The 27,215-nt window shown below is 41.7% G+C and overlaps 1 protein-coding gene and 1 long non-coding RNA gene across 2 annotated transcripts in view; one reads left to right on the top strand and one right to left on the bottom strand.

Annotated features, from left to right (window-relative positions):
* LOC311364286 (exostosin-1) overlaps positions 1–27,215 on the top strand; it is a gene marked incomplete at both ends in the record, with an annotated part of 163,677 nt that overhangs the window by 49,459 nt on the left and 87,003 nt on the right. The gene's annotated exons all lie outside the window — the stretch shown is intronic.
* LOC311363665 lies at positions 18,860–19,671 on the bottom strand. The gene is made up of 4 exons (XR_014639034.1): positions 19,578–19,671; positions 19,300–19,400; positions 19,178–19,196; positions 18,860–19,062 (listed from the first exon to the last, which is right to left on the bottom strand). It is a non-coding gene; the product is annotated as an uncharacterized lncRNA (long non-coding RNA).

Genomic DNA, 27,215 nt, shown 5'->3' with positions numbered 1-27,215 from the left:
TTGGACCCTGCAAAGAGGGAAACATTGAATTTGTATTTAATTTTGGGATTCGCCAAACATAAAATACCCAAACAAATTGTTGGCTGGATAATGTGTTGGAAGATATATTCTGTTAAACCGTATGATTTGTCTGAATAAGGGAAAAAAAATGGTTAATACACAGGTCACACAAAATGCCAGCGGTGAGCCAGTGTATGCTAATTTTGCCCTGCAGGTACACGATAATCCAGGGACCATTCTTCCCGCCATTTGCGCAATGACAATCACACCATTTTCCCTCCTCACCTGCTTCTCGGGGAACATTTCCAACTCATCAGCACCTCATCCGTGTGAAGCATACAGCCGGGTCGGATATCAGTCGAACACTAGCTTAGCTTGCTAACCCCAAGCTTGGTGTGTGTTTGTCTGTCAGAAGTGCTGACGAGTACAAGCCCGGTAAAGTCGCCTCCCAAGTCGCTTCAAAATGTTAAGTAATGCGTGTGAAGGCACACATGCACGCAAACACGCACACATACATACACACACACACACATACATACACACACGCACACATACACATGTGAGGTTCCATACAAAAGTCGCTAATGAGCAACACCCATAAGCGAGATCCTATTGTCAGACCCCCAGGCATCAGCTGGCACACGGCGGGCGCTAGGTGGTGGTGCTGTGTTAGTTAGTGTGTGTGTGTGTGTGTGTGTGTGTGTGTGTGTGTGTGTGTGTGTGTGTGTGTGTGTGTGTGTGTGTGTGTGTGTGTGTGAAGGTGGGGGGGGGATAGGTGAGGTGGAGTACCTGCTGAACACGATTTTTACACTAATTGCATGCACACCCTATTTTGCCATCTGCTTGTCAGTGTAGCATAATGGGGAGTTACATTTAGTGTTAAGAAATAAGGTTAATGTTTCCTTCATGTAGAAGTCGGTAGTATTAAAAGGGTATGCATGAGGTATGTGGTCATCAAGAGCTGGAAGCAATGCACTTATGATTGCTGGAAGCAATGTTCTTGAGGTTGCCGCTGTTCGAGAATCGTATTAAGATGAAGAGAACTCTGTATTACAGTTTTGCAGCATTTTAGAACATAGGCATGGTGGAGCTCATAAGAAGACATTGGTATTCAGGTTGGCCACACTTGCAAGGTCAAGATGAATACACACACACACACACACACACACACACACACACACACACACACACACATCCCCCATCTATATAACAGATGGTTTGCACAATTTCATAATCGTATTTCTATTACATCTTACTCTCTTATTATTCATACTTGCATTTTATTTGCACTGTTGAGGATGCCCTCGGGAATCGGAGCCAAGTCTTTGTCATTCATGGCCGTGCACATGACAATAAACCTGCTGTATACACGTGCACCGATGCATAACGACTCAAGTAAAATGTGGACGGGATGGGAAACACCTTGAGGTGACAGAAAACGAGTAGGAAGGAGGTATTAGTCTGTAGCAGTGCAGTTGAACACACTGAATACTGAAAAACCAGCAGGCTAATTGGGGACATAATGATTGCTCTGCAGAGTGACAAGATCTAGTTTACTTCTGACACACGAAAGCACACACACACGCAGAGACACACACAGGGACAGAAACACATTCATTTTCTTCGAGTGGTGCTGTATTTTAGCGATTGGCTTTCATAAACACTTTCTGAGAGCTCTGACTTTTGTCTGCTGTGTCAAACCGTTTTTGGTAATTTGCAGGAATGCATTTTTTTAATTATTTTTTTTATTTTTTATTATTTATATATTTTTATTTTTTTTATTTCCTCCGCCTAAATAATTATGCCGTGTTGTTCACTTCAAAGAGCAAACATTGGTGGATGCGAGTGAGTCGGCCCAGCCCCTATTCCCAGGCATCAGGCAACACAGCTGACAACAGAATGGAATAATTAGATTGTACGCCATTGATTATGTGATAATGAGAATCAGGTGCGTGACAATACAACCGGCACCAATCAAGGTTGAAGAAGACCAATAGTACTTACTTAATATAACGCCTAATTTGGTTAGTTGGGGGTGAAAACAGAATCTTTGGGGAAACACGATCCAAGTGTTAAGAGTTTCTAAAGATTCTATAAGGTTTACCCTAACAACTCGACCACGAGGTGAATAATGCCTATTGTCTTATAGTGGCCTTGTTACCTTAACCGTATACCCTCAAATAGCAAATAGCAGCAGGGTTGTACCCACCATTTCCCCTGCCAGAGCCTCTATGTTTTTGCCAACTCTGTTTTTAGGGATGTTGTTGTTGTTGTTGTTTTGGATCTCTATCTGCCAGCGGGAGCGTGCTCCCTGGCCATCTGAGGTGATCAGGTGGCCCGCCCGTTCCCCTAAGTTTCGAGCTACTTCCTCCACAATGCGTCCTCTTCTGACCCCACAGCAGCTGCAAGGACGGACGCCAGAGAAAGGCAGAGCGAGCAGCAGAACCAGGGGAAAGTGTGAATCTGGAGGAGAAAGATTTAGAAGTTTTTTTTTTATTTTTACGTAATTTATTCCATTTATTCCCCCCAAAAAGGAAGATACGGTGGTTCACAGAAGCCCCAGTAAACATACAAAAGCAGATAGATAAATGGATGGGTACTTTATTCAGCCCCCAGGGGACATTTGGTCGTAAGAGCAGCAAACAATACAATATCAATACAAGGCTATGTAAAACTATGAATACAGTTAGAGTAAAAATGACTATTTACAGCATTATGCGTACACAGTCAAGTGTGAATAAAGGTACAATGGAATAACATACAAAAGTACAATTAAGTAGACCTAGATACATACGTACTTCAGTCTAAACAAACTGTTGTCCACCATCTATCACCGATTGTACCACTCGTGTTTTGTTTATTTGGAATAATGTGTGTCACTGTGTGTGATGTGTCGTAGTGTGGAACACAATACCCTCATTTAAAAGTGTTTGTACTTTTCTGCAGCGAAACAGAGCAAACCGGGCGAGGGCTAGCTGACTCTATGAGCCGGGTGCAGCCAGGACCCCAGTGCCCTGCATTAGCTCTGTTAGCCTGGCCGTCCTCCCGAGACCCTGGGCCGTCCATCTGGCTGTCCAGTTGGTATCACTGGCTTGGCTGGAAAGATTGCTACCCATGTGTAGATCTGTTTCCTGTTCCCGCACACAAATAAATATATAAGTTCATCACACGCACACACACACATACACATACACAGGAGGTGCACACACATGCTCACACGTTCTCACACACACACACACACACACACACACACACACACACACACACACACACACACACACACACACACACACACACACAGGGAACCACACATCCACACACACACACACACACACACACACACGCAAGCCCCACACACACACACACACACACATCCACACACACACACACACACACACACACACACACACACACAGGGAACCACACATCCACACACGCATCCACACACACACACACACACACACACAAGGGCCCACACATCCACAAAGTGTGCGTGCCGACTGTGCCCCGGTGTCCACTACTGTTTCAGCCATCGGGCCCCTAGGGAGCCAAAGGGGCCCTTGGTAATGGAGCGCGTCCAAAAATAAGAAAACAAGATGTACAGCCCACAGCATCCCCCCCGACCCCCCCCCCCCCCCCCCCCCCGCGCGCGCACTCCGTACGCACGCACGCACGCACACACACAAACGGAAGGCAAACAAGTTTTCGTTGTGTTTACTGGGTGAAAAATGTCCGGCGCAGCGCTCAGACGGCTGCGCCGGGCTGAATAATTGAGCAGGCTGAGATGCTGCGCCATCACAGCCTTTAGCTAATTGAGTCTTAATTGATGAAAACATCAGCCGGGGCCATCCGTCATCTACCACCGCATAATCTGATATCTATATAATATGCATCTGGAAAGGGTAGGGCTCTATTGAATTACTGCCCATAGTACTGCAGTAGACACGCATATATATATATATATATATATATATATATATATGCACACACACACACACACACACACACACACACACAGCTGTCAAACCTTACACATGCACATACACAAACAGTGTAGCACACTGTAGTACACTCTTAGTAACACACACACACACACACACACACACACACACTGTCTTGACATTTAAATATCAATATAAGGTTAATGTGTCTTTTTCCCAGATGGATAAAATGACTTTAGCGTTGCTCAGGCTGCTGCGCGGCGCGTTCCCAGCCCATTCTGAATTATAGCCCTTAACACACCATCTGTTTACAGGAGATGTTGTGGTGCAAGAATGAGCAGAGTGTCTCCTGTAGTCAAAGGATTTAACAGGCTCACGGCCGTGCCTCTCCTTTTCTTTTATCTCCGAAAAGGGAATTTTAAATGTTAAAGTGCATGTTGTTGTTTTTTGCAACGCAAACTCCAATGACGGCGAGTTTGTTATTGAACACAGTCTGAGTGCGACGCAGGGTACTGTGTCCGTATGGCTCAGGGGGGGAGATGGTGTCCTTCACTGCCTTGTTTGACGAGGTGGTGGCTGTTGTCTCGTTTGTTAGATTACCATCACCTGTGTTGATTACTGATTGTGTACACCTGTGCTCCTGGGATGTTGCTAGTTTCTGTCCTTTGCCAGGTTCAAGATCAAGATCTGTTGTCATTATTTTACATTAAAAAAAATCTTTATTACTCTTTTACAAGAAATAAATTGAGATTATCGTCTGTGCTCTCTTCTCTTTTTGAGAGATTATACAAGTTGAGCAAGAGCATCTGTGAGTGTATTCTTGTTCAGTCTCACCTAGGTTCATACCTCAAATCTGATCATAGGCAAACTCAAATCTGGGAGAATTAGGCGTTTCAATTTCTTTTTCTCCATATTTGTCTGTGACTGGAGGCGAGGACCTGTGAGTGTGTATTTGGCCGTCACAAAATCGCCCAGTAGCAGTGAATTGTAAAAAAGGATTCTGTAAAGGTGTAGTCTGGCCACAGTAGAAATATACTTGTTCAAATCCCTTTCTGAAACCCCTTCTGAAGCTCGTGCCAGTGATTCAGTAGAATATCTCCATAATGAAACAGGAACCAAGGTGTAACCCTGCCTCTTGCATTTGTGGTTTTTCGGCCCAGGATCTGTGCTCTCTGCCCCAGAGGTTCTGCTGTAACCATAGGGCTGCTGCATCCCACGTTCATTATGTGAGGAATGTTTGAGCTGTGTTAATCTTTTCTATTACAATTCCCTAATTCCCTCAAAAGTAGCATATATTTCCCATACACATGTATGCACATAAATAACACTTTTATGAGATAACGGAGCTAAGCCTCGCTTGCTTGTTTGCTCCACCAAACAGGGATTTGTTTCTGTTTGAATCAAGCACCTCTTTGAAAACGCGATAAGACAGCAAAGTGTTTATCTAGGGGTGTTGCGCCAAAGAATGTGATAATATAAGATCACAACCAATGAATATAAACATTGACATGTTATACAAAAGCTGGTTGGAGACCATCATGTAGCATTTTTTATTCCTTTTAAGCCTTTTTGCGGCACTTACCTATCTGCTGTATTAAACTTAAACACAAAAAACAGTAAAACTGACTTCAGTTTGGTTGAATTGCTTTATTTGCTCATGGAATGTTCACGGAATTGCTGAGCGGTCAAGGTTTCTGCAAGAAATTATTTGAAATACTTGAACGGTTTAATAAAGATCAAAAGAGAACAAAAGAACAAAGATAGATAGATAGATGGGCAGGCAGGCTTGGTTCAGGCTAGGATTATTAAATCCTACCCAAGACCAAGGAGGTAGGTAAATGTCCTTCACTCTTTTGCGTAACACATATTGCGTTGGGTAAAACTTATTTTAAGATTGTCTGCAAAAATGTTGCCAAGTGTTGTGCTTTTCTAACGGCTACATCATGCATAACACTGACACTACCATGTTCACGGGCACAGAGTCGTGTGATGAACAAACTGTATACCGTTTGACAAAAGAGGAAAAACAAGAGAGATGGAGACTCCATGGAGACTCGCGGCTCCATGGAAATGAAACCTCAAACAAAGGGAATAAACGTCAGAAAACGTGTGCAATCGGGCCCTAACTGATCTCTCTTTCATGAGCCGCCTTCCTCCACCTCCTCCCCTCCCCTGCTTGATGAAGTTATCTGCATCTTCAGCAGCAGTGCTGGTGTCCTCTGCTTTGATGATGGCTAATTTGTGAAGAAAAACACCATCTGTTCCATGGTTGTCTTGACAACCCCCCCCCCCCCCCGTCCCAACCTCCACCCTGTCTGTGTGTAGATGAATACACTTGCGTCTCGGGAAAAAAACAAACATTTACATGTATATACGCACAAACGCACACGTGTATGCACACGCACAAACACGCACACCAAACACACACACACACACACACACACACACACACACACATACACACACAATAGCAGTGTGTGCGTACTGTAACATGACCACCATCACTTCTGAACACACTAGCATGCAACTATGATGTAATCAAGGCAAAGGCATGGAACATTTGCACAGAAGGAACTTCCTGTACACATTTCAACACAAAACAGAGTAAACAATTCTGAATCCAAAGTTTAAGGAGGAGCGGAACAGATGCTGTGCGTAACGTTTAATGACGCCTCTTAGTTTTGTTTAAGTTAACGCGCGTGCCGTCCCACTTATACCCACTATTTACCATATATAAACATCTGTCCAGAGTCACTTTCACAAATGACCCTATTCCACATGAACTGGTAACACACATTTTAGTGTTTGTCTGCAAATATACTCCCTCATAAAATGGCGATGAAGTAGCTGCGCAATATTCATAAACATCCACATATGGTTCAAATAACTGAGTCTGAGATCACTGCTAGCTTTAAGCTCCCTTTTTCGGCAAGGCCATTTATTTCAGTTTTCAAATACCTCATAATTTGTTATAAGTTATTTTAATGCCTGGTTTTAATGCCCCCTTTTGATACAACAGCACTTTGTACAAGTGGTTGTTATCATTCATAGATAATTTTTCATGGATATTCCGGGAAAACTTTTCAGACTCTGCCAACTGAGAAGCAAAGTACTGAGCGCTCTTATTTTGACATCTACAAACACCTCAGTGAGTGAGGCAGCTGGCAGGTATCTTCTCCACAGTGAAAGGCTGTGGATGAAGCGCCTGAGTGAAATGCCTATACCTTGTTTGAATCCATTGTAGCTACGTTGTATCGATGCAGGCTGATGTGGTTGTGGTTCGAGTTCCAGATCTGTTATTTGCAGTTGTAGGCCTGCCAAAATTAGTGGATCCCAAACCTTGCTCTTGCTCCTCTGCATGTGTTTGCCAGCCCCACAAGTCTTTACATGTTTGTACATTTTCCCTACACACATAGTTTTAACTCAATCAACATTTGAAAATTATATCAATGTCATGACATTAAAGTAATTTAGGTATTTTAATATTTGTTGAAGGTCAACAGCCTATAATCAAATGGATGGATTCACCTACTCAAACAAAGGACAACAAACAAGATAACTTAAGCATGTTATAAACTAATATTCCCTGCAGTAGCGTTACTGATACCTTGTCATGAACGTCATTTACTTACAACTTGTCATGAGCATGTATGGATGCATACATTTCATGTGCATATCATCTGAACAGCCAACAACGCAGACCCAAATAAAATACATGGCTGGCTAATGACTTGACAACAGCAGCTGTTATGTTGAAATGCTGAAGGTCGTACCGTCCCCCAGGTACGGGGAACCGCAGTTTCAATGAACATCCTTCCCTCCTTATTAACGCGCACTCTTGCTGTTTTAACACGCAGTGACCGATGAACTTAATTTGCTGTCGTTCCCTCAACATCGAAAACGTCATCGATTTTTAAAACAAAAGCAGTGTCATTTATTTTCTATCTATATTTTGTATAAATTCGTCCTAATCTTTCGGGTTTTGTCGTTTTGTCACTGCGGCGTCCTCAGCTGGTGTGCTGATGGATGCCCCCGGCCCCTCTGACATGCCTCTCCTCTGCTTGATGGGCTGACACATGACATGTCCCTGCATGGCTGGAGGACATGATGGCTCTGAAAGATGCCTACACCGGCGGCCATGATGGATATAAACATTTTCCTCCAAGTTTTTATATATTTATATATACTGTATATATTATATTAGTCATGTACTGCAGCCGGACGGAAGGTTATTATTCAGAGTCGAAGTTGAACCTCTTTTTAGAAATTTCTAAAAATCAACAATCTAAACTAATTCAAAAGGCTCCATTATGAATGAGCATACTACACCGGTCTTCCGGTCCTGTCTACCCCACTTGTATTGTATGTATGTTCTGTGTTTTTGTGTTGTTGTGTGTATATGTACGGACTGGTTGATGGCTAATTTCGCTGAACTTGTACTTGTACTTGTAACCAGTGACAATAAAGGGCTATTCTATTCTATTCTATTCTATTCTATTCTATTCTAACACAGTCCTGGTGATTGATAAAGCCACTGGCTGATGAATAGACTAGATACTCTGAGAGAATCAGGGACTGAAATGCATGTTTGGGTGCAAGGGTTAAGTGCGCATGTTTGAGGCGGAAGTGTGAATTCCCTCGGATATAGGTTAGCTAAATTTTTTTTGCATTAGAAACTTAGAAATTCTACTCTGTAGAAATGAACAGTTCATAACGGGAACATACGTAGGCCTAATGCATCATAAATACAGTTTATAGGTTATGCTTTTGCTAGATGGGTTTTTTTTGCATCCTTACTAGTCGGCATAATAGTTATTATCATCGATGGGAATAGTGACTCACAGTTAGTACGTTTATGTGAAGATTGTGGTGGAATAGGAAGCTGTGTGTTTGTGTGTGTGCGTGTGTGTGTGTGTGTGTGTGTGTGCGTGTGTGGGATTGGTTGTGTGTGTGTGTGTGTGTGTGTGTGTGTGTGTGTGTGTGTGTGTGTGTGTGTGTGTGAGACTAAGGTAGTCAGAGAAGGAGTTGATCATTGTAATTACCTTCACACTATAAAACACTAAGGAGCACAGGTTCCATGGGATATTTATAAAGTTATAATGAGTTGTTTAATGGATTACCAATTAAACGTACTGATCGTATGGCAAAATGATCATTGATTGGTAGACACTAACACAACTAATAACTCTCCAGGGCAACTCTGTTTAACTGCAGTTAATTAGCCCCAGATTGCATTTATGTGCACGCATGGAAAACAAACAACTAATGACAGGGTAATTTCCTTTGGATGTAATTTCCTTTGAACCCCTAATTGTCGTATAACTTGCCTACCGCTAATCGATTGGAACATTTTGTTGATTTTCTCCCCACCCATATGAATAGTGCAGGTATGGGCATCATTATCAACTTTAAAGAGCACATTAGGCTGGAGGAGAAGGTAATAATAACACTGTTTGACAACCCCTTGTTTAATTGTTCAATACTCAATTACTCATTATTCACGTCCAGAAGATGGGCTCGATCTGTACGTGCAACAATTGCCCAGCTCAATATTCATTAAAATTGTGTCAAGGCCACAGGTATAATTATGATTAGAATTATTATTAGTTATATGAATAATCCTTAGTATTATCAGTATTACTTGTTTAAATATTAATTGCGATATTCTGATGCTCGGAGTATGACCTGAATACTGCAACTAGGTTTTGGGTTCACAATGCAATACATTCTTATATTTCATGTTTCATGATATTTTTGTTCTGTCTATGTTCTTACTTCAGCAAAGATACATCTGTAGTTTTTTTTCAACTTCTTTCGGCACATTTACAAAAATAGATGCACACACACACACACACACACACACACACACACACACACACACAGACACACACAGTGGTGAGGTGAAAAGCGGCGGTGTGTTGTTTTCTCCCTATAAAGTCACAAAAAATGTAGATTTAACTTTTAGATAAGAAAAAGAAAAAATAGATTTTTCCTTGTAGAATGATCAGTCACTAAGTTCATCAACTCCCCACACGCAACCATCGTACCGGTGTTATAAAACAGATCCAGAGAGTGGTTCGGCGTGTGTTTGTTAGGACGAGCTAACAGAGCTAACGGTTCCTCCAACACAACCCCCCTGCTGAGCCACTTTGACTTTGGCATGAAAGGCAATGGCGTGAAAACTTCCCAAACAATTCCAAAAGATGGAGGAATCGTGGGTGATTTCAGAGGTCAACAGACCCAGGAGAACAGGACCGTCAGTCTCTGCAGCTGTGTGTCCTCACACTGCTGCCGCTGTTTCACGCCCTGCAGCAGAGTTGTTTTGTTACCGCGTAGTGTTTCATTTGCTTGTGTATCTGATTGTGCAAGGGTGCTTGAATATGTGTGCAAATATCTGATTGTGTGTGTGTGTGTGTGTGTGTGTGTGTGTGTGTGTGGGTGTGTGAGTCAGGACTGATGTCAGGACCGCAAAGTCGCTCACCAGCTTCTGCAAACGACTCAAAACCCACCTGTTCAGAGTTCACCTAGACTCTACATAGCCATTCAGTCCCTTATTTGTCTGTTGCACTATTGTTTGTTGTACGTCCTGGAACTTAATGAACGCACTTAATGCAGGTTGTATTCATTCATTGTACTTAATTGTGTAGCATGTACTTAATTGTGTTGTGCATGCATGTTGTGTAGCATGTACTTAGTTGTGTAGCATCTGCAGTAGCTAGCTATCACTGCTGTATACGGGGAATGGGGTTAGCCTGGCGATTGTTAGTACTTGCACTTGGTTCTATGAACATCTTTACTGTACCGACGGTGATATATTGTTTCACTTCTTATGACAAATGTACTTATTGTAAGTTTCTTTGGATAAAAGCATCTGCTAAATGCCCTAAATGTAAATGTAAATGTGAGTGTGTGTGTGGGTGTGTGTATGTGCATGTATCGGATTGTGCATGTGTGTTTGTATGTGTCTGTGTGTGCCTGTATCTGATTCTGTGTGTGTGTGTATCTGATTATTTGTGTGTGTGTGTGTGTGTGTGTGTGTGTGTATCTGATTGTGTGTGTTTGTGTGTGTGTGTAAATCGGATTGTGTATTTGTGTGTGTGTGTGTGCACGTGTATCTGATTGTGTGCGTGCACGTGTTCTGTGGTTCTGTGCCTCGGTGTGGGAATCAGTCCTGCGTGTGCATGTGTCCACTGTCCACGTATGTGTGTGGGTGTGTGTGTCCGACCGCCCCATGTGCGCACGCACACGCCTGCGTCTGCCTGAGTGCACACGCTGGCATGTTGGGACCAGCCGGCCCCCCTGGTGATCAGGTAGAAGATGACAGGCTGTCCCCCGCTCTCCGGGGGATTAGCTTTAATCTAATAAACACTTCATAGCGGCGTTGCAGGCGCTCAAACCTCATGGAGCCAGAGTGGGCGTAGCGGGAGACAGAAAGTGACAAGAAGGGAGAGAGCGAGGGAGAGAGCGAGAGAGAGAGAGCGGGAGAGCGAGGACATGCCTCCTAAGGAGCAGCTGGAGATGTTTTATCCTGGAAATGTGACTGAGATTGTCAGGATGAATCAGAGCGAGTCGTATTAAAGGAGCGCCGCTGCCCTTGTTTGCCGCGAGTCCGTTCTGCAATTATTCATTGGTGTTTCGTAACGGCCCTCCATTGAACCTCCCTTTTCGCTGTGGACCTCAGCCCCACACCAATGTGAGAGCGTTGTTGTGTACCGCAAAGCTGTCACAACCGCTGTCAGGCTAAAGTGTGCTCCCGCATCGGTTGTGTTGTATGATGAATGATTGGTGTGAGGTGTTTTTTTTAATCGTCCATATTTTGCTCCCTTCTATTTTTTTCATTGTTCAATCATTGCTCGGTTATTATGAAAATAGTAGAAAAGTAGTGGTTATTCCAAGATTAACTGTTTTTGGATTATATTATATTGTTTAGGTCCACACACACACACACACACACACACACACACACACACACACACACACACACACACACACACACATGAAGGCCAGACAAATCTAAAACCGTAGTCTTTTTTTTGTTGCATCTTGCCCTCATAGTGATGAATAGCCCTTATTAAAATGTTCCATGTCCTTTATAAATATTGAAGTATCTTTCCATTCATGAAATACCCTTGTCCTTCCTCCATGTCTCAACAGTTCATACTGGTCTTGTCTGTGTGTGTGTGTGTGTGCATGTGTGTGTGTGTGTGTGTGTGTTGAGCACAGGCACATATGCACCAATTTAGACCTTGAGGCACAATGTAAGTATTTTTATATATATTAAAATATGAGATCTGATCAATGGCATTACGTTACCATGACACCCCATCTTTCAAAATGCGGCAAGGCAAGGCAAAAAAAAAAAGGCCGAACATATACCCCCCCCCCTCGCTGAATACATTTTGAATTGTTTGTCAAAATAATTCTCACCGCATACACAGCGGGGTAAATAAACACGCCTTAGAATCGTGTCCTCTTGTCAAACGCACCGTCGGTCAGACACGTCTCCCCTCCCCCCCCCCCCCCACCACCACCCTGAACATATGTCCCCCTTCAGCCCGCCTGAGTTAGCAGGAGTCTCTTGCGTGAGGTGTTAACATGTCTGGAGCTAAAAGGCTAGCTGTCATCCGTCTTCATTCCGCCCGCTCGTGACTCTCGCGTTCGTGTTCAATTATCTCTTTGCACTCTGTCTTCATTCTCCGCGAGAAGGGAGAGAAATTGGCGCAGACGGAGGAGACGGGGGGGGGGGGGGGGGGAGACGGGGGTGTGTGGGAGAAGCTGGGGCGGTGGGGGGGAGGGGGTAGTGGGGGGGGGGGGGGGGGGGGGCGTGGGGGGGAGAGGGGATGAGTGATGTTAAAGAGCGGAATTGGACATGGTTATTAGGAGCGACTGGGGGGCTGGGGCCCCATATTTTCTCACAAGAATATGTTACTGTAATTAAAATGCCTTGGTACCTGCCCAACTTGTGCAGTGACACCGGAGTAAATATATGCAGATATTAGTGGATTTTTTTATGTGTGTGCGTCATTTAAAAAAATACACACACAGCGAAGAAGAGAATGTAACTTAATTATTGATAGTGATAAATGGGTGAACTGATTAGACGGACGGACAGATGTATCGCGTGGATAAAAGCCAAACCCACCCATCATTTGAGTTCTGCTTCCGTCTAAAGGTGATAATGTGATGGGCGGACGGCAGGAGTAGACACGCTCGGGGTCAGGACCGTGTCAGACTACCCCAACCCCCCGGGAGGACTCAGAGAGACACGGTCTGCGAACACAAACAGGCATGTCCACACCCAGACCTCTGTTTAACCTCATTCACCGGCCATCGCGTGTACGTCAAGACTCGGAACAGGGGGCGTGCGCTGTAGGTCAGGCATTACTGCTCCTCTGTGGGCTGCACTGAGATTTAGTGCCGGCGCTTTCCATAAAAAGACAAACGCCTCTGTCTCTGGGAGCCGGTGCCACCGTTACTCAAGACACAATGTCAGTGTTTGTTGTGTCCTAGTTTGCCTAAAGGTCGGATAACCAAGGGATTTTCTCCATAGTGTGAGCGTTTAACAGTCAAATTAGTCAGTTATCTCTTGCTTGTTTTCCCTCCACTGCCCTTCCACTCTGCATCACTCTCCCTTTCCCCTTTCTCTCGTGTTTGTCACCTCACACACACACACACACACACACACACACACACACACACACACACACACACCCCCCAGCCACCCTACCCAACCGGTGATACAGTAAGCTAAGAGCGTGTGGTTTTTGCAAGGGGCCAATATTAGTTAAGTATTTATTTACAGGTTCAGGCAGACCTGTCCTGTGAATAATTCATCTTCCAATGCACCGAGGAGTCTGTTGACAAGACGGCCTGACACGCCAGAGAGAAAATCGATGCAGCGATGATAGGCAGCAGATCCAGACGCACCTCTGCCCTGGCCACATGCGTGTGTGTTTGTGTGTTTGTGTGTGTGCACATGTGCATGTGTGTGTGTATATCCTATGCGTGTGTGTGTGTCAACATTTTCAGTGTTTGGTTATGTGTGTGCATGTTGGAAAATATAACACACAGTTATGTGATGTGTGTGTGTGTGTGTGTGTGTGTGTGTGTGTGTGTGTTTGTGCAAGCGAGCGCCTGCGGTGTCCGTATTCCCGCCTGAATGTACTTACAGTGCAGCTCTATGTAAAGCGATCAGGTCTTCAGATCTGCTGATCAGAGCGAAACTTTGTCTCCCTCAGAGGGGGAGGCGGGGGCTCTGAGGTGGGAACAAGGGGAAGGGGGGAAGGGCAGGATGTTTGTAGTAGGCGTACTCATGGATCGGAGCTGTGAAGGAAAAGGCAGATGTAAACCGTGCCAGAGGAACCAACAGCTGTAGTCGTGTTGCCACATTAAGGAACTGCCCGGCACTGGTCTTCACTGGGAGAAGGCCAGTGCTGATGGGCTGGTGAGGACCTCTGTGATTGAGTTTTTGGTCATCAGCATTATTGCGACTGATAATCTCATTTACTTTACTTTAACACACGACTTTGTCCTTCCAACGGTTGAAGGTCCGAGACAGGGTGACGCTTCTGTGACGCTAAACGCCACGGCGTGTGGCACATTTCATACACAACAAGGCTCATTATTAGAGGTCCTACACAACGTCGGTACTGTACTGAAAAAGGATTACAAATGGGTCACCGCCATGGGGATAACACGCCCTGCTCCTTCCGACAACTCTTTGCCCAAAATGTATTTATATAAATATGTATGTAAATATGTACATATTTATGTAAATATATTTTTACACGTTCTCTCTAGAGCCGTTTGTCCTTTCTGGGCTACCGTAGAAACATGACGGTGCAACATGAAGGCCTCCTTGGAAGAGGAACCACTCCCTATGCAGATATAAAGGGCTCATTCTAACGTAATGGAAATGCAACTATTCTTATTTTCATGGGATTGTACACTAGCTATAAAGAACTTATACTTATATTCCATATTCCATTTTTGCCAAGATTGGTCCACTATTTCATTAATACACCAGATCAGATGTTATAATCCCTTGTGCCAAAATCCAAGTAAAACACTCTATGCTACTGAATTCTACACACTTTAGCTTTTAAGCAAATCAGAACCGGCAAGTGTAATGGCACGGGCTTTACCAGAGGTGGTGCTGTTTCTGCAGTTGGATTTGAGTGTTGAGGTTGCCCTTTTAGATATTTCAACATGTTTCGATATTCATATACTTAATTTGAAACATTATTTATCCATATTCCCGGACACATTCCAAGTATGACTCATAACTTGTAGTCTGTTTGTCTTGAGTTGTTTGTCCACGTTCTGTCAATTTCCTTATCTTTCTCGTTCGAGATAAACAAGAGGTAAAAAAAATGCCCATGTGAGAGAGAGAAAGAGAGAGAGAGAGCTCTATGGAGGGAGAGAGAACCTGTAATTGCTTCAGGGGATTGTGTCCACAACCGACGTCCACAAGCCATCTTGTGGGAAGATTGGTGACATCCGCTGTATTGATTGGTGCATTTAACACCAAGATGCATGTATGGCTGCGCACATAAACAAACACGTGTGTGCGCACACACACGCACGCACACACACACACACACACACACACACACACACACACACACACACACACACACGCACACATACACACACACACACACTCACGCATACACACACACACACACACACACACACACACACACTCACGCATACACACACACACACACACAAACAAACAAACACACTTTATATATATTGTTTCAATGTCCATGCATTGTAGTCCCTCCATCCATTAATTTACTCAACTCCTTTCATCCTCTCTCATACCTTATGCGTCATGTACCTTATGATATTCTTATGAATTCAAAAGGCAACTCTTAACAGTCTAGAGGGTCATTGAATCATAGTAAATGGAAATGTTAAATAAAATATGTTAAAGTAAATATGGTACTAAAACTAGCTTTCCTTTCCCTTCTACTTCTCAAGTGGTATTTATATGAGATCACTGCGTCTTCACCTCTCAAAGTGAAATCCAGAAGCTGCTAAAAATGCTCAACGGCTTTGCAACAAAAAAGCCGGGGGAGAATGTCCTGTCACTTGAGGAAGTAGAAGGAAGTCCACCCGACTCTCTAGCCAGGGCCAACACCCTATTGACCAAACTGCCATCCTGACATACAGACCTCTCACACATTTGATATGCGGACATCACAAGCTACACATCAGTCTCGCTCTCTTCCCCACTTCTCTCTCTCTCTCGCTCTCTCTTTCTCTCTCTCTTCCCTCCCCCCCTCTTTCTCCCCGTCTCTTCCCCCCCTTTCCCTCTCCCCTTCTCTATTTCTTTCTGTGGATGGATTGTTGAGACCCTCTAATGTATTAGGAACATATCGATAAAAAGACTCCTATTACACCAACAGCCATCTTTAACCTTGACACTGATCTGTGTGTGTGTCCTCAGTCATAGCTCTTTTATTATTTACCACGCGTCTCCGTCTGGGAAAAGGCTTGTGTGTTTGGGCCAGCAATTGAACTCTGGGTAAACAACTGCTTTCAGTGACACGGGTGACCCAAGCTCACGCACACACACACACACACACACACACACACACACACACACACACACACACGTACACACATGCAGGTACATGCACACACACATAGCCTCATGCACACACATACACACACATACACACACACACACACACACACACACACACACACACACACACACACACATTTCCACATGCAAGCCCAACTACACACAAACATACACATACAGCACTTTAGGACATGTACGCATAGCTCTCTAACCTCATCCCTCCCCTCCAGCCACATCTCATTTCCAATCAATAGGTTTTAAGTGGTGCGCCATCTTCCTGGCCAAACTTTGCCAGCTCGGTCCGGTGTGTGTGTTTTACCTCCTTGCGGGGCTGGGTAGCAAGTGAAGGTGTCACTTTCAGAAGGCCCCACACTATCCTGAATTGTCCCTGTAATTGATGTCGAGAGAAACCCATCAACCCAATCACTGACACGCTCTCCTCCCCCCCCCCCCCCCCCCCCCCCTTGGGACTTGGGCACAAATCTGGGATCAGACTACTAAGGTCAGAGAAATAAATGGAGACATGAGCTCACACGCACAAACACACACACACACACACACACACACACACACACAAACAAGTTTCCTGTGATTGTAGAAAAAATACTGTAAGCAAATATTTGACCATTGGCCATTTCCTCTCTTGGTATCCATCTCAATAAATATCTCATAAACAAACACACAAGCAAACACATTTGGGTGTTTTACACTGCTCATGGGTTCAATAATCAAAGCACTGCTACTGCTGTCATGCCATTGGAAATCAGGTTCAGCCAATAGCAGCCAAGTGCTGAAATATGCTTCTAAGGCACCATTTGCTGCTGTGATCACAGGAGCTGGGGAAAGGCACAAAGGGGCACTACGTCTAAGTGGTTTACCGTCTCCGACCTTTCTTCTGAAATTGACATGGGGTCCCAGGCCGTTTTCAACGCCAGTGACCATTACACCAAAGTACCCACCAAAGGGGAAGCCTCACTTGGTTTTACCCCTGAATCCTCTTTTCCCTTTTTTTAAGTAGTAGTAGATAGTGTTATAGTATTACTACTTAGAAAATAAGGGATGGTTTGATGTTGTTTGTGTCTCGTGGCCTTCATACATGTTGGGAAAAACTGCGCAAACAGTACTCTGTTCCAACAATCAAATGCTGATATTTTGTTTGAATATTAATAGTAGAATAGCTACTGCGCCTGGGAAAAATGAAAGATACCGATCCCTCAAAGGGGAAAGTTAATGCTTTGTAACTAATGGGACATCCTACAGTAGAAATAGCCACACAAACATCGCAGACGGCCATGCATTTTGGTCTGCCTGCGCTGCTTGCGGGGGAAATTGTGGGAAGAAGATAAGTCATTGTGTCAATATGAGAAACTCTATTTGTTTCAGCCTTGAGGGATGTCTTTATGTGTTGATGGATGCCAAAAGACACACACGTGGCCATTGCAGGTACGCACACACCCTGCCTTGGAGTTCATTGTAGTGCTTTCCACCTGTCATAACTGCAATAGCATGTGATACCTTCTAATGAGTTGAAAGAGAACACAGACCCTCTCTTAAAACTATGTTGGCCCAATCAGAATAATAATCTAGTTATGAGCCAAGTATTGTTAACACACTATCAGTTAACATTACAAGGGATTTGTCTTGGTGCACCACTACAAAAAGGACCATTTTAACCATGTTAACATGGCTATTGTTAGATTTATTGACATTGCTATTGTTTGGCCGTCAACGCGAGCTCCGTCTGCTGCACAGTTCTTTGACAGTCTCATAATTGGTCTAATTGTCATGCGTCCACGCTTTTGTTAGTATCAGGTTCTGGACAAAACCGCCATTGTATGTTGTCAGCAAAAATGTGTTCCAGTGGTACACAGTGCATAATAGTGTACCTTTATAGCTAGCTGATGAATGGTCAGAGCTTCAAGCTGAGTTCATATCACGCTCTATAACATTCCAGGGGACTATGCACTATTTTTTTTGTTTTTTTGTAAATTATCCTAATTATTGAATTATACTGAAATATTATACCACTTAACAATACAATTGTTATACATTTATAAACTAAGATCATTGTTGGCATTGTCTATAGTTGAATGGATGCTTATGGATTAGAGTAGTCACCTGCTAGCCGATGTTCCTTCTTCATTAATTGACCTTGGTTGTATGTATTTCTGTTGTGTTGTATGGTATCAAATAAGATGAATCAATTAACATTTTCTTAAGTTTAAGAACTACACAACTTCGATGAAATTTTGCCTAATACCTTTGTTTATTGCATTTCATAACATAATTTGCACCCTTTAGTAAAGAGAATCAAAATGGCTTCATTTATAAAGCTGATTTATTTATCACCAACATGTGAGCTTTTACAATCGACTAATGCTAACGGCAAGGTTTAGTTCTTCTTCATTCCTTCTTGTTCGGCATGTGCAACAACTGCTCTGTTCAAAGGAGTGTTTGCCACTGCTGTTCCTGGAGGACTACTCTACCACAATAAAGTCCTCATCTTGTCCTCCATTGATGGCTCTGTGGGAGTAGAAGAGAGATTAAGATAGAGTAGTAGCAGTAGAGTTGATATTCGTTTGTATCGTGGATGCATGTAGTATGGACTTGACTTGTTTGTTTGAAATAGTAGCCTTACCTATGGATGGCACTCACACCTGAAATAAACAGGTGATATATTTCAATTATTTGAATGACGGTTAAAAGTAAAACACTTTCGCAACAATGAACAGTTGTTGGACCTATACATGTCCAACTTACCATGGCCGATCCATCTGAAGATGTGATGAAGAAAGCCATCTGCTGGCTGAACCATCATGGCCAGAAGCAGCATGACAACAAGTAGAACAATATACCTCATCCTAAAAACACACAACCAGTCACTCAATCAGGTCTCTTGTTATTTAATACGTCATTGTGAAAACTATAATTTTCTGTTATTAAATGTAAAGTAATTAAGTGAAAGTGAGGGTTAGGGTTAGGGTGAGATGATAATACATTGTTTCTATAATAAGTCAGAGGGGAGAGAAGTGTTTTACCTTTCAGATTCCGATTTGAGCTCTAATTTGAAGCTGGAAACTCGAACCTTTTGATGGGTAGAGATGGAGACTGACACCACACAGGCACTCTTATATTGGCATTCCTTGTGGGGGTGGGGGGGGAGCAGTCGTCCGTCTTTGATTCCCCTTTTTGTATGGTATGATGCAACACTACATGAGATTACACATTACATGCAGCATAACGGTTGTTTGTGTCAATGTGGTGTTTGCGTGACAATGCAAACACGCTACTGTCTTATCTGTAGGCTCCTCTTCTCTCTCCTTCTTTCTCTAGTGAGATGTTTCTCTAGATAAAACACTTTAAAATAAGGGTACATTAATTAATGTTAAATTATTTAACATTCGTTATTGCGGTAATAAGTATTAACTAACAGTTGCCACGGGTCTAGTAATTATTTGTGAATGCTGGAGGCCTTTTCAACATGTTCCTCATCAAATTATTTCTTCCAGTTTTTATTTTTATTTTTATTTTTTTGTTTTATGCCCTTTCTTGACACACAGTCTCGTCTTTAGCACCATTGTTAAACTGACAAATAAATACATACACTAGAAGGGACTGACATGTTGGACATCCACGTGTTCATCTACTACCACTATAAGTGATCAATTTATAGATTTAGATTTTCTGAGAGCAAGGCTTTGGTTTGAGGCTTGGTTCTCCCTACATGGCAATGAATTAGGTATGTTTCTAAATGCTACTCAAAAAATATTTAACAGTATCAGCCATATGGTTCTGTGACCTAAACTCGACAAACTAGATGGAAACAAATTGAAAAGTTGCAACCATAAATATCTCACCTTTGTTATTATTATTATTCTAACTAGAGTTTCTGCACACACATTGTGTGCACTCAACCTCTAGTATTAATTAAACCCATAGCTATAATGTAGAAACCCCAGTCGATAATGTAACAAATTTCTGAGCACATATATATAATAATATTTTGCCTATAATGTTACAACGTATACAATTTTAGTTCACCTATTACGTAATGAAGCAAGCATAATCTTTTTCTCCTTACGTTATGAAGCAAGCATAATCATTTTATACTTAACCATTGTCACACATTTTTGCCGCATTTCTATATCAGGAAATTTGAGGGTGATTCGCACTTGATGCTATATATGCAGACATCAATGTCGTTTAGACATCAGTGGAATCAACAGGGGGGTTAAGGGGGGTGGGCTTGCAAGGGGCGGGATATGTCGTAGGGTCTAAGTTCGCAAGAGGCGGGATAAGTGTGGCCGCTGTCACTGTAGTTTGTTTTGATTTGACCATGAACAAAATGGAGGCAGAACGGGCAGAACTCATTGCTATCATCTTAAATGTTGCTAAAATTACGCATCATATATTTTGTTGCCTGCACAAAATCCGAAGCATCGATCGATGAAACATTGGAGCATGAGTTAGAGCCAAATAGAAGAAACGACGAAAAAGAAAGCCGTCGCGGACGACTGCGTTACCAGAGAAAGAGAGTGTTTTTGTTTTTTTTGCTTTATTTCACATATAACAAACGCTTGGACAAATGTAGTTGAGTTCTGTGTTTAACGGAGAAAACAGGGAGTGGAAGGGCGGGACCCTATAATGTTCAGCTGACTGTTGTCAGTAATAATAATTTAAAAAAACATTTTCTATGACCTATCTAAGACCTATCTTTTAGCGTTCACCACAAATGACTCTTAAAAGCAGTGCCAACATTTAAGTATTTTTCAACCATTCAGCGAACAAAAGACAACAGGCTGATTATCATTTAGGGGGCCACTAAATGACATGCATCATCAACACGGCCACTCAAGTGGTGTGGGAAATACCGACTTTCAACTCCTCATTCACATATAAGGTAATTTGCATTTCCTACCGAGAAAATACTACCTCAGGGGTACTATTATTCATACGATTTTCAGGGTACAAATGTCAGGATATGTTGTTCACACATACGGCCCATCAGGAGAATATTAGGACTTACACGTATGTGTGAAAGCAGCTAATGTGTGAGCATTTGATTCAATTATAAAATTAGTCTAATTTATGGGTTACAGGGGTAATTATTCAATGGAAAGTGTAGTATACTAATGCAACTCAACTATTCAATAGCTTTTACTGTTATCCAGGGATGAAAGTGCATTGACATTTAAAAAATGCATGGCAACTACTGTTGGTTAGTTGAAAATAATAATAATAAACAGCTGAAAATTGTGTTTGCACAGTCTTCTCGACAACAGGGCAATCTTCAGATGGCAGGCCTCTTCTCACTCCTCTCTCTTCAAGACGGTGTCACGGCACCAAATGTTAGATTTCAGCTTATTTCTAAACTGTTCGTATAGACTCTGCATTGTGTATTTTTCGTTGTAGTAGTAATTCTTGAAGTGGAAATCAAGGAAGCTTGACAGGTTGGATCAGGGAGTCGTATAGATAGTTTATTCCAGGATGTAATACAGCAAGATACAGACTTAGGTTGAATAATCTATAGTGTAGGCGGGTGAGGAGCAGTCTCCTGACGTGCTCCTTGGCTGTCGATCCCTCTTCTCGCCAAACCAAAAGTTTGAGGTGAGTATTATAGGAAAGAAAACGTGAATAACAAAAGAACGGATGCAGTTCAAATGGAGGAATGTTGGAAATAACACATGGTGTCAGTAGGAGAGGCACTGGCCAGTTCATAGACTTAAGAAATGTGAAGACAGAGAGACACTAAAAAACATTCTACAATTTACAGAAGCACCTTAGTGAAATAAACTAAGTGTAACAACAGCTAAGGCAGCAACCTACCTAACTATAGTGTAATAATAAATAAAGCACAGGCTTTTGTGGGGGAGGGGGAGAGGGAGAAGGGGGGGTGTGAGGGCAAGATTGGGGATTGTACATTGGCTACCTGATGTGAGAGTTTAAGATGTTTATTTAATTTTTTTATTTACCAGAAGAATACATCATTGAGATTAAACATCTCTTCAAGTGACCTGGCCAAGACAGGCAGCAGTAGCCTACAGTCACACATAGCATACGCACAAAACATTAGAAAAATAAAACAGCTGAAACAGTCGGCAGGGGGGAGGGGGGATATCAATATCGCAAGACATTTCAGGAGGCTCAAGGAAGAGGGTAATTTTTAAGTTTGAGCAACAAAGTGTAAAGACATTTAGGGAGGCTCAAGGAGGAGAGTAATATTACACTTTAGCAACAAAGTGTAGTCTTGTGGTGGACTATATAGACATAATTCACCATACTGTGTTATTGACATGTTTTCGTTCTGTGTTATAGGGACGCTGTCTCTTTAAGATCACATGACTATGATGTTTGAATCTAACGTTTTTGATATGTTAAAATGAACGACCTGTCGTTGAGTTGTCGACGTGAGTAATTGTCTCTTCACTTCTTTTATCGCAATTTCTACAGTCTATAGCAGAACGTCTTACCTGGGAGAGTTTGACGACGGCGGGGCCGTTAAAACAGACGGAAGGTGGGAGGGGGGATATCAATATCCAAGACATTGCGGGATGCGGGGGTGCGTTTCCCAAAACAGTCAGGATGTTAGCATTTTGCCGACTTATTACTAAGCCCAGCTGTACTATGCAGCAGTACGAGTGCAAAGTACGAGTGTTTCCCAAAAATCTCCAGCTAACCTAGCAATAGGTAGCTGACCTCTTTGTTGATAAGCTGCATACTTATCAGCTCATACATAGTGAACAGATGTTTTCTGAAGGCGGAGTTCAGAGTTGCTCTGAGGCATTCAATCATTCACAGGTGGAAGCCTCACAAACTTTGGACTACATGCTTGTTATACAGTTGTGCTTAATATTCGCCAACTTGATTGTGTATAGCCTACCTATCCTTTGTATCAACATTACATTACATTTACATTTAGGGCATTTAGCAGACGCTTTTATCCAAAGCGATTTACAATAAGTACATTTGTCATAAGAAGTGAAACAATATATCGCTGTCAGTACAGTAAAGATGTTCATAGAACCAAGTGCAAGTACTAACAATCAGCCATGTTTGTGTGACAATGCAAACACGGTTCGGTCTTATCTGGAGGCTCTATCTATTCCTTCTCGTTATTTAAAGTGATTAAGTGGAAGTTAAATGATAATACATTGTTTCTTAAAGACAGAGGGGAGAACCTATCACAGCAATGCTAGCATTTATCATACTACTTATCTGACTAATCAGTCTTTGGGACTATCATGCTAATTCAACTACTTATAATCCTACTTCTACTGTTGGTACATATCATACTAATAGGCCTATGATACTACTTCTACTACTAATCATTCTACCTCTATTATTGGAATTCATCATACTAATCATACTAATACTACTACTACTTCTATTCTACTTCTGCTTTCCTACTAATAGGCCTAACATACCACTACTACTTATCCTTCTTCTATTACTTCTATTACTGGTAATTATGCTAATATTACTTCTACTACTTATCATTCTCAGGCTATACTACGCCTAAGAATAGTTAGTTAGTTTGGCCATTTTTTTTTTCTTAACATTTTTTAAGTGGTTTATATGTTTATATTGTTATACTTTATCCATTCAGAATGTCATACTCTGTTCATCTCCGTTCAAACTCTGATCCAGCCTTCAAATGGTACAAAACATTTAAAGCCAGTGTAAGCCTTTCAACAGTCGCACTACTATTTTTGAAGTAGCTAAGCTAAGCTACTCATTTCTACATTATTTAGTAGGGTTAGGTCTTGTTTTTTGGCAAAAACATTGTTTTCCTATAAAAACCCTTGCATAGGAGTTTGGGGTAGTGGGTTATTATGGCTAAGCCTAACCTTAACCCACTACCCCTCACCCCTATGCTAATGATATATAATAATGTATACTTTTACTCCACGTATAAGTATACTTTCAATTACTTCATTAACCAATGTAAATTAATGGGTAATTAATGTACCCTTATTGCAAAGTGTTATCAATGTTTTTGAGAGGTGATTAGTTCCTACATTATCGATTTTGTGTATCAGTTGATCTAACAATACACAGTTGGGATGCTTTCTATAATGTGTGATAGTTTTTTTAGAGTAGGATGATGAATCCATGTGATGATTAAACCATTTACATGTTATTGAACATGGTTTTTAGCTCTATATAGTTTAATTGTTTTTTCATATATATATATTGTTTCAGCAAGTCAAATAATGTGAATTTGTTCCAGTGACTTCTCTGGCCAGTCCATTGATAATAAACACATGATTATTATTTATTTAAGTGTAGGTTATTGACATGATAATGTAAACAACTACAGTATTTTGGTTAACTACTAAAACTATATGTTGAACTTCAAATACTTATGATATAGGTTCAACACTGTTTTAATTTGTTTGGCTTTTTGTGTTAATAGATGTATTATCTATCCATATAACTGTTTATTACAGTTAATTATTATTTCACTGTTCCATCATATCCCCATCAGATTGTTTAATTGTGTCAACTCATCTGGCACTTATCTTCCCATGACATGGTATGAGGAAGTGAGAGATGACTAATGTTTTAGTGAACTGATAAAATCTCTCACTGTGCTGTGTCACAGCTACAGCACATTGTTTATCGATTTCATCATATTGAACCCAAAATAAGTTTTTTTTCCATGGGAGCCAGTTTTTTTTGTTTAATATTGCCAGAAGTAAAAAAAAACATTTATGATGATTTTAGGCAAATAAGTAGTCAAAGTACTATTATGATACATAGTAATATTGGTAGTTGTATTAGCATTATATGATATTTATTTGATGCAGTATCAGTACACTACAAAGTAGTTTTGGTTTGATAAGTAGTAGTATTAGAATGATAATTACAAAGGTAAAACATTTATGGTTGTAACTTGGAAATTTGTTCACATCTAGTTTGTTGAGTCGAGTTTAGGTCAATGATTTGGCTTATACTGTTGGAATCGGTGTAGCCTGAGATTTTATATGACATAATTTGTGTAGAATCGACACAAACGATTGTCTATGAACGGAAGCGGCTAACGGAAATAAAATGCTAACCCACCCAGCCATCTCCACTTCTAGATGTACTATTATGAATCTGGAAGTAAACAATTTAAACGTATTCATAGATTATTAGGTGCAAAATATATCTGTAGAACGGGAAACACCACCAACCTCTTCCACCATCTCAGAAGATTCCACCACACAGAGCACTTTGAAAGCTTGAGTTTTTGCTATCATGCTAGCTTCAGCTAACCTGACTCTCGCCAGATGAATTTCGTTCTGCCTGGCTCCACTCATCCATCTGGGATCGCTCCCGTTGGGAGGTATTTGGGGACTACCAGAAAATGGTAGAGCCAATCAGGCCCGCCGGGCGGGATTTTTATAGATGTGACGTAGCGGAGAAGCGACTGTTTTGATTCAGACAACAATGGCGGCTCGCATCGAGGAAGCAAGTGTCACGGGTTGGTTTTGATGTGAGTGGTTGAAGTAGCACGTCAATAAAGATGACGTGAGAAGTTGTTTATCCAATCATATACAAGGATTTTTGATAAGGCCCAGCCTTCGAAAGCACCTCTTCAATTGAGCGATCCCAGATGGATGAGTGGAGCTAGGCGGAACAAAATTCATCTGGCGAGAGTCAGGTTAAGCGTCAGCCTCCCCTCAAGTAGAAGCCAACAGCCCAGCCCTACTGCTAGCCTGAGCTATTGCAAATGGGTTAAAGAAAAAATTTAAAATGTAGTCTACACTCAGTAGGACTACTAACTAGTGGTTGAATGTTATCTTGACTTAAGTTATCTTTTATTATTATTATTATTTGGGCATGTATTAACTGTTATATTTTAAAGACAGTTTCTCAGAAAAAAATATAACATATGTTATTGCAGTCTGAAATTCTGCTGCTTGCACTTGCTACCTTAGAGTCTCCACTGTAGAGAGCACTTGCTGTCGACCCTCAAATACACTGAAAATGAATGTTGCCATTGCCTATTCAAGGCCGAAATGTAAATGTTCTGTCTTCAAAACAGACTATTCTGAATTAAACCATAGGTTTTGATTAACAAGCTATTGATCAATTAAATGTGTGTATATCAAACCATTAACTAAAACCACTGTGCCATTGAGCATTGAATGAATTTGAATGAGCATTGTTGCTACTGTGGATGTATAGGCTTATGAATAACAAGGGTGGCCATACTGGCTTATAGTTTGGTCTGGTTAATATCAATTGCTGCTTGTACGGCCTTGATCACACTTTTTTCATTATTTGGGATCTTAAAGTACTGCACACACAACACACACACACTCTTTCAACAGATTTTGGGAGAAATTGTGAAATATTGAAATTTAAATTCCTGCATGGTAGATGCATGTGTCTTCTTTGTATATGTGTGTTTCCGTTTTGGGGATTTATATGTTTTCCCACTGAAGTTACCCCAGTGTTTGTTGACTTCCTGTTCTTATTTGTATGCAGTGTTTCTTGGTAACACACCCACAATGCCCTTCCTGGAAGAGAGCAAAGACATGACTACAGTATTTAACTCCCTTGAAAGACTTTACCAGATGCGTGTGTGAGTTGAATTGTTAATATATCATTATTGTGTCTTTAAAGCAACATAACATTTGTTGAGACTAATCAAGGACTCAATGGCAATGTTCGAGTTTAAGGAA

The sequence above is a fragment of the Micromesistius poutassou genome (assembly GCF_964030765.1).
Source record: "Micromesistius poutassou genome assembly, chromosome: 19".
Classification (NCBI taxonomy): Eukaryota; Metazoa; Chordata; class Actinopteri; order Gadiformes; family Gadidae; genus Micromesistius; species Micromesistius poutassou.
Note: the sequence above shows the minus strand (reverse complement) of the source record. Positions and strands in the feature narration are given on the sequence as shown.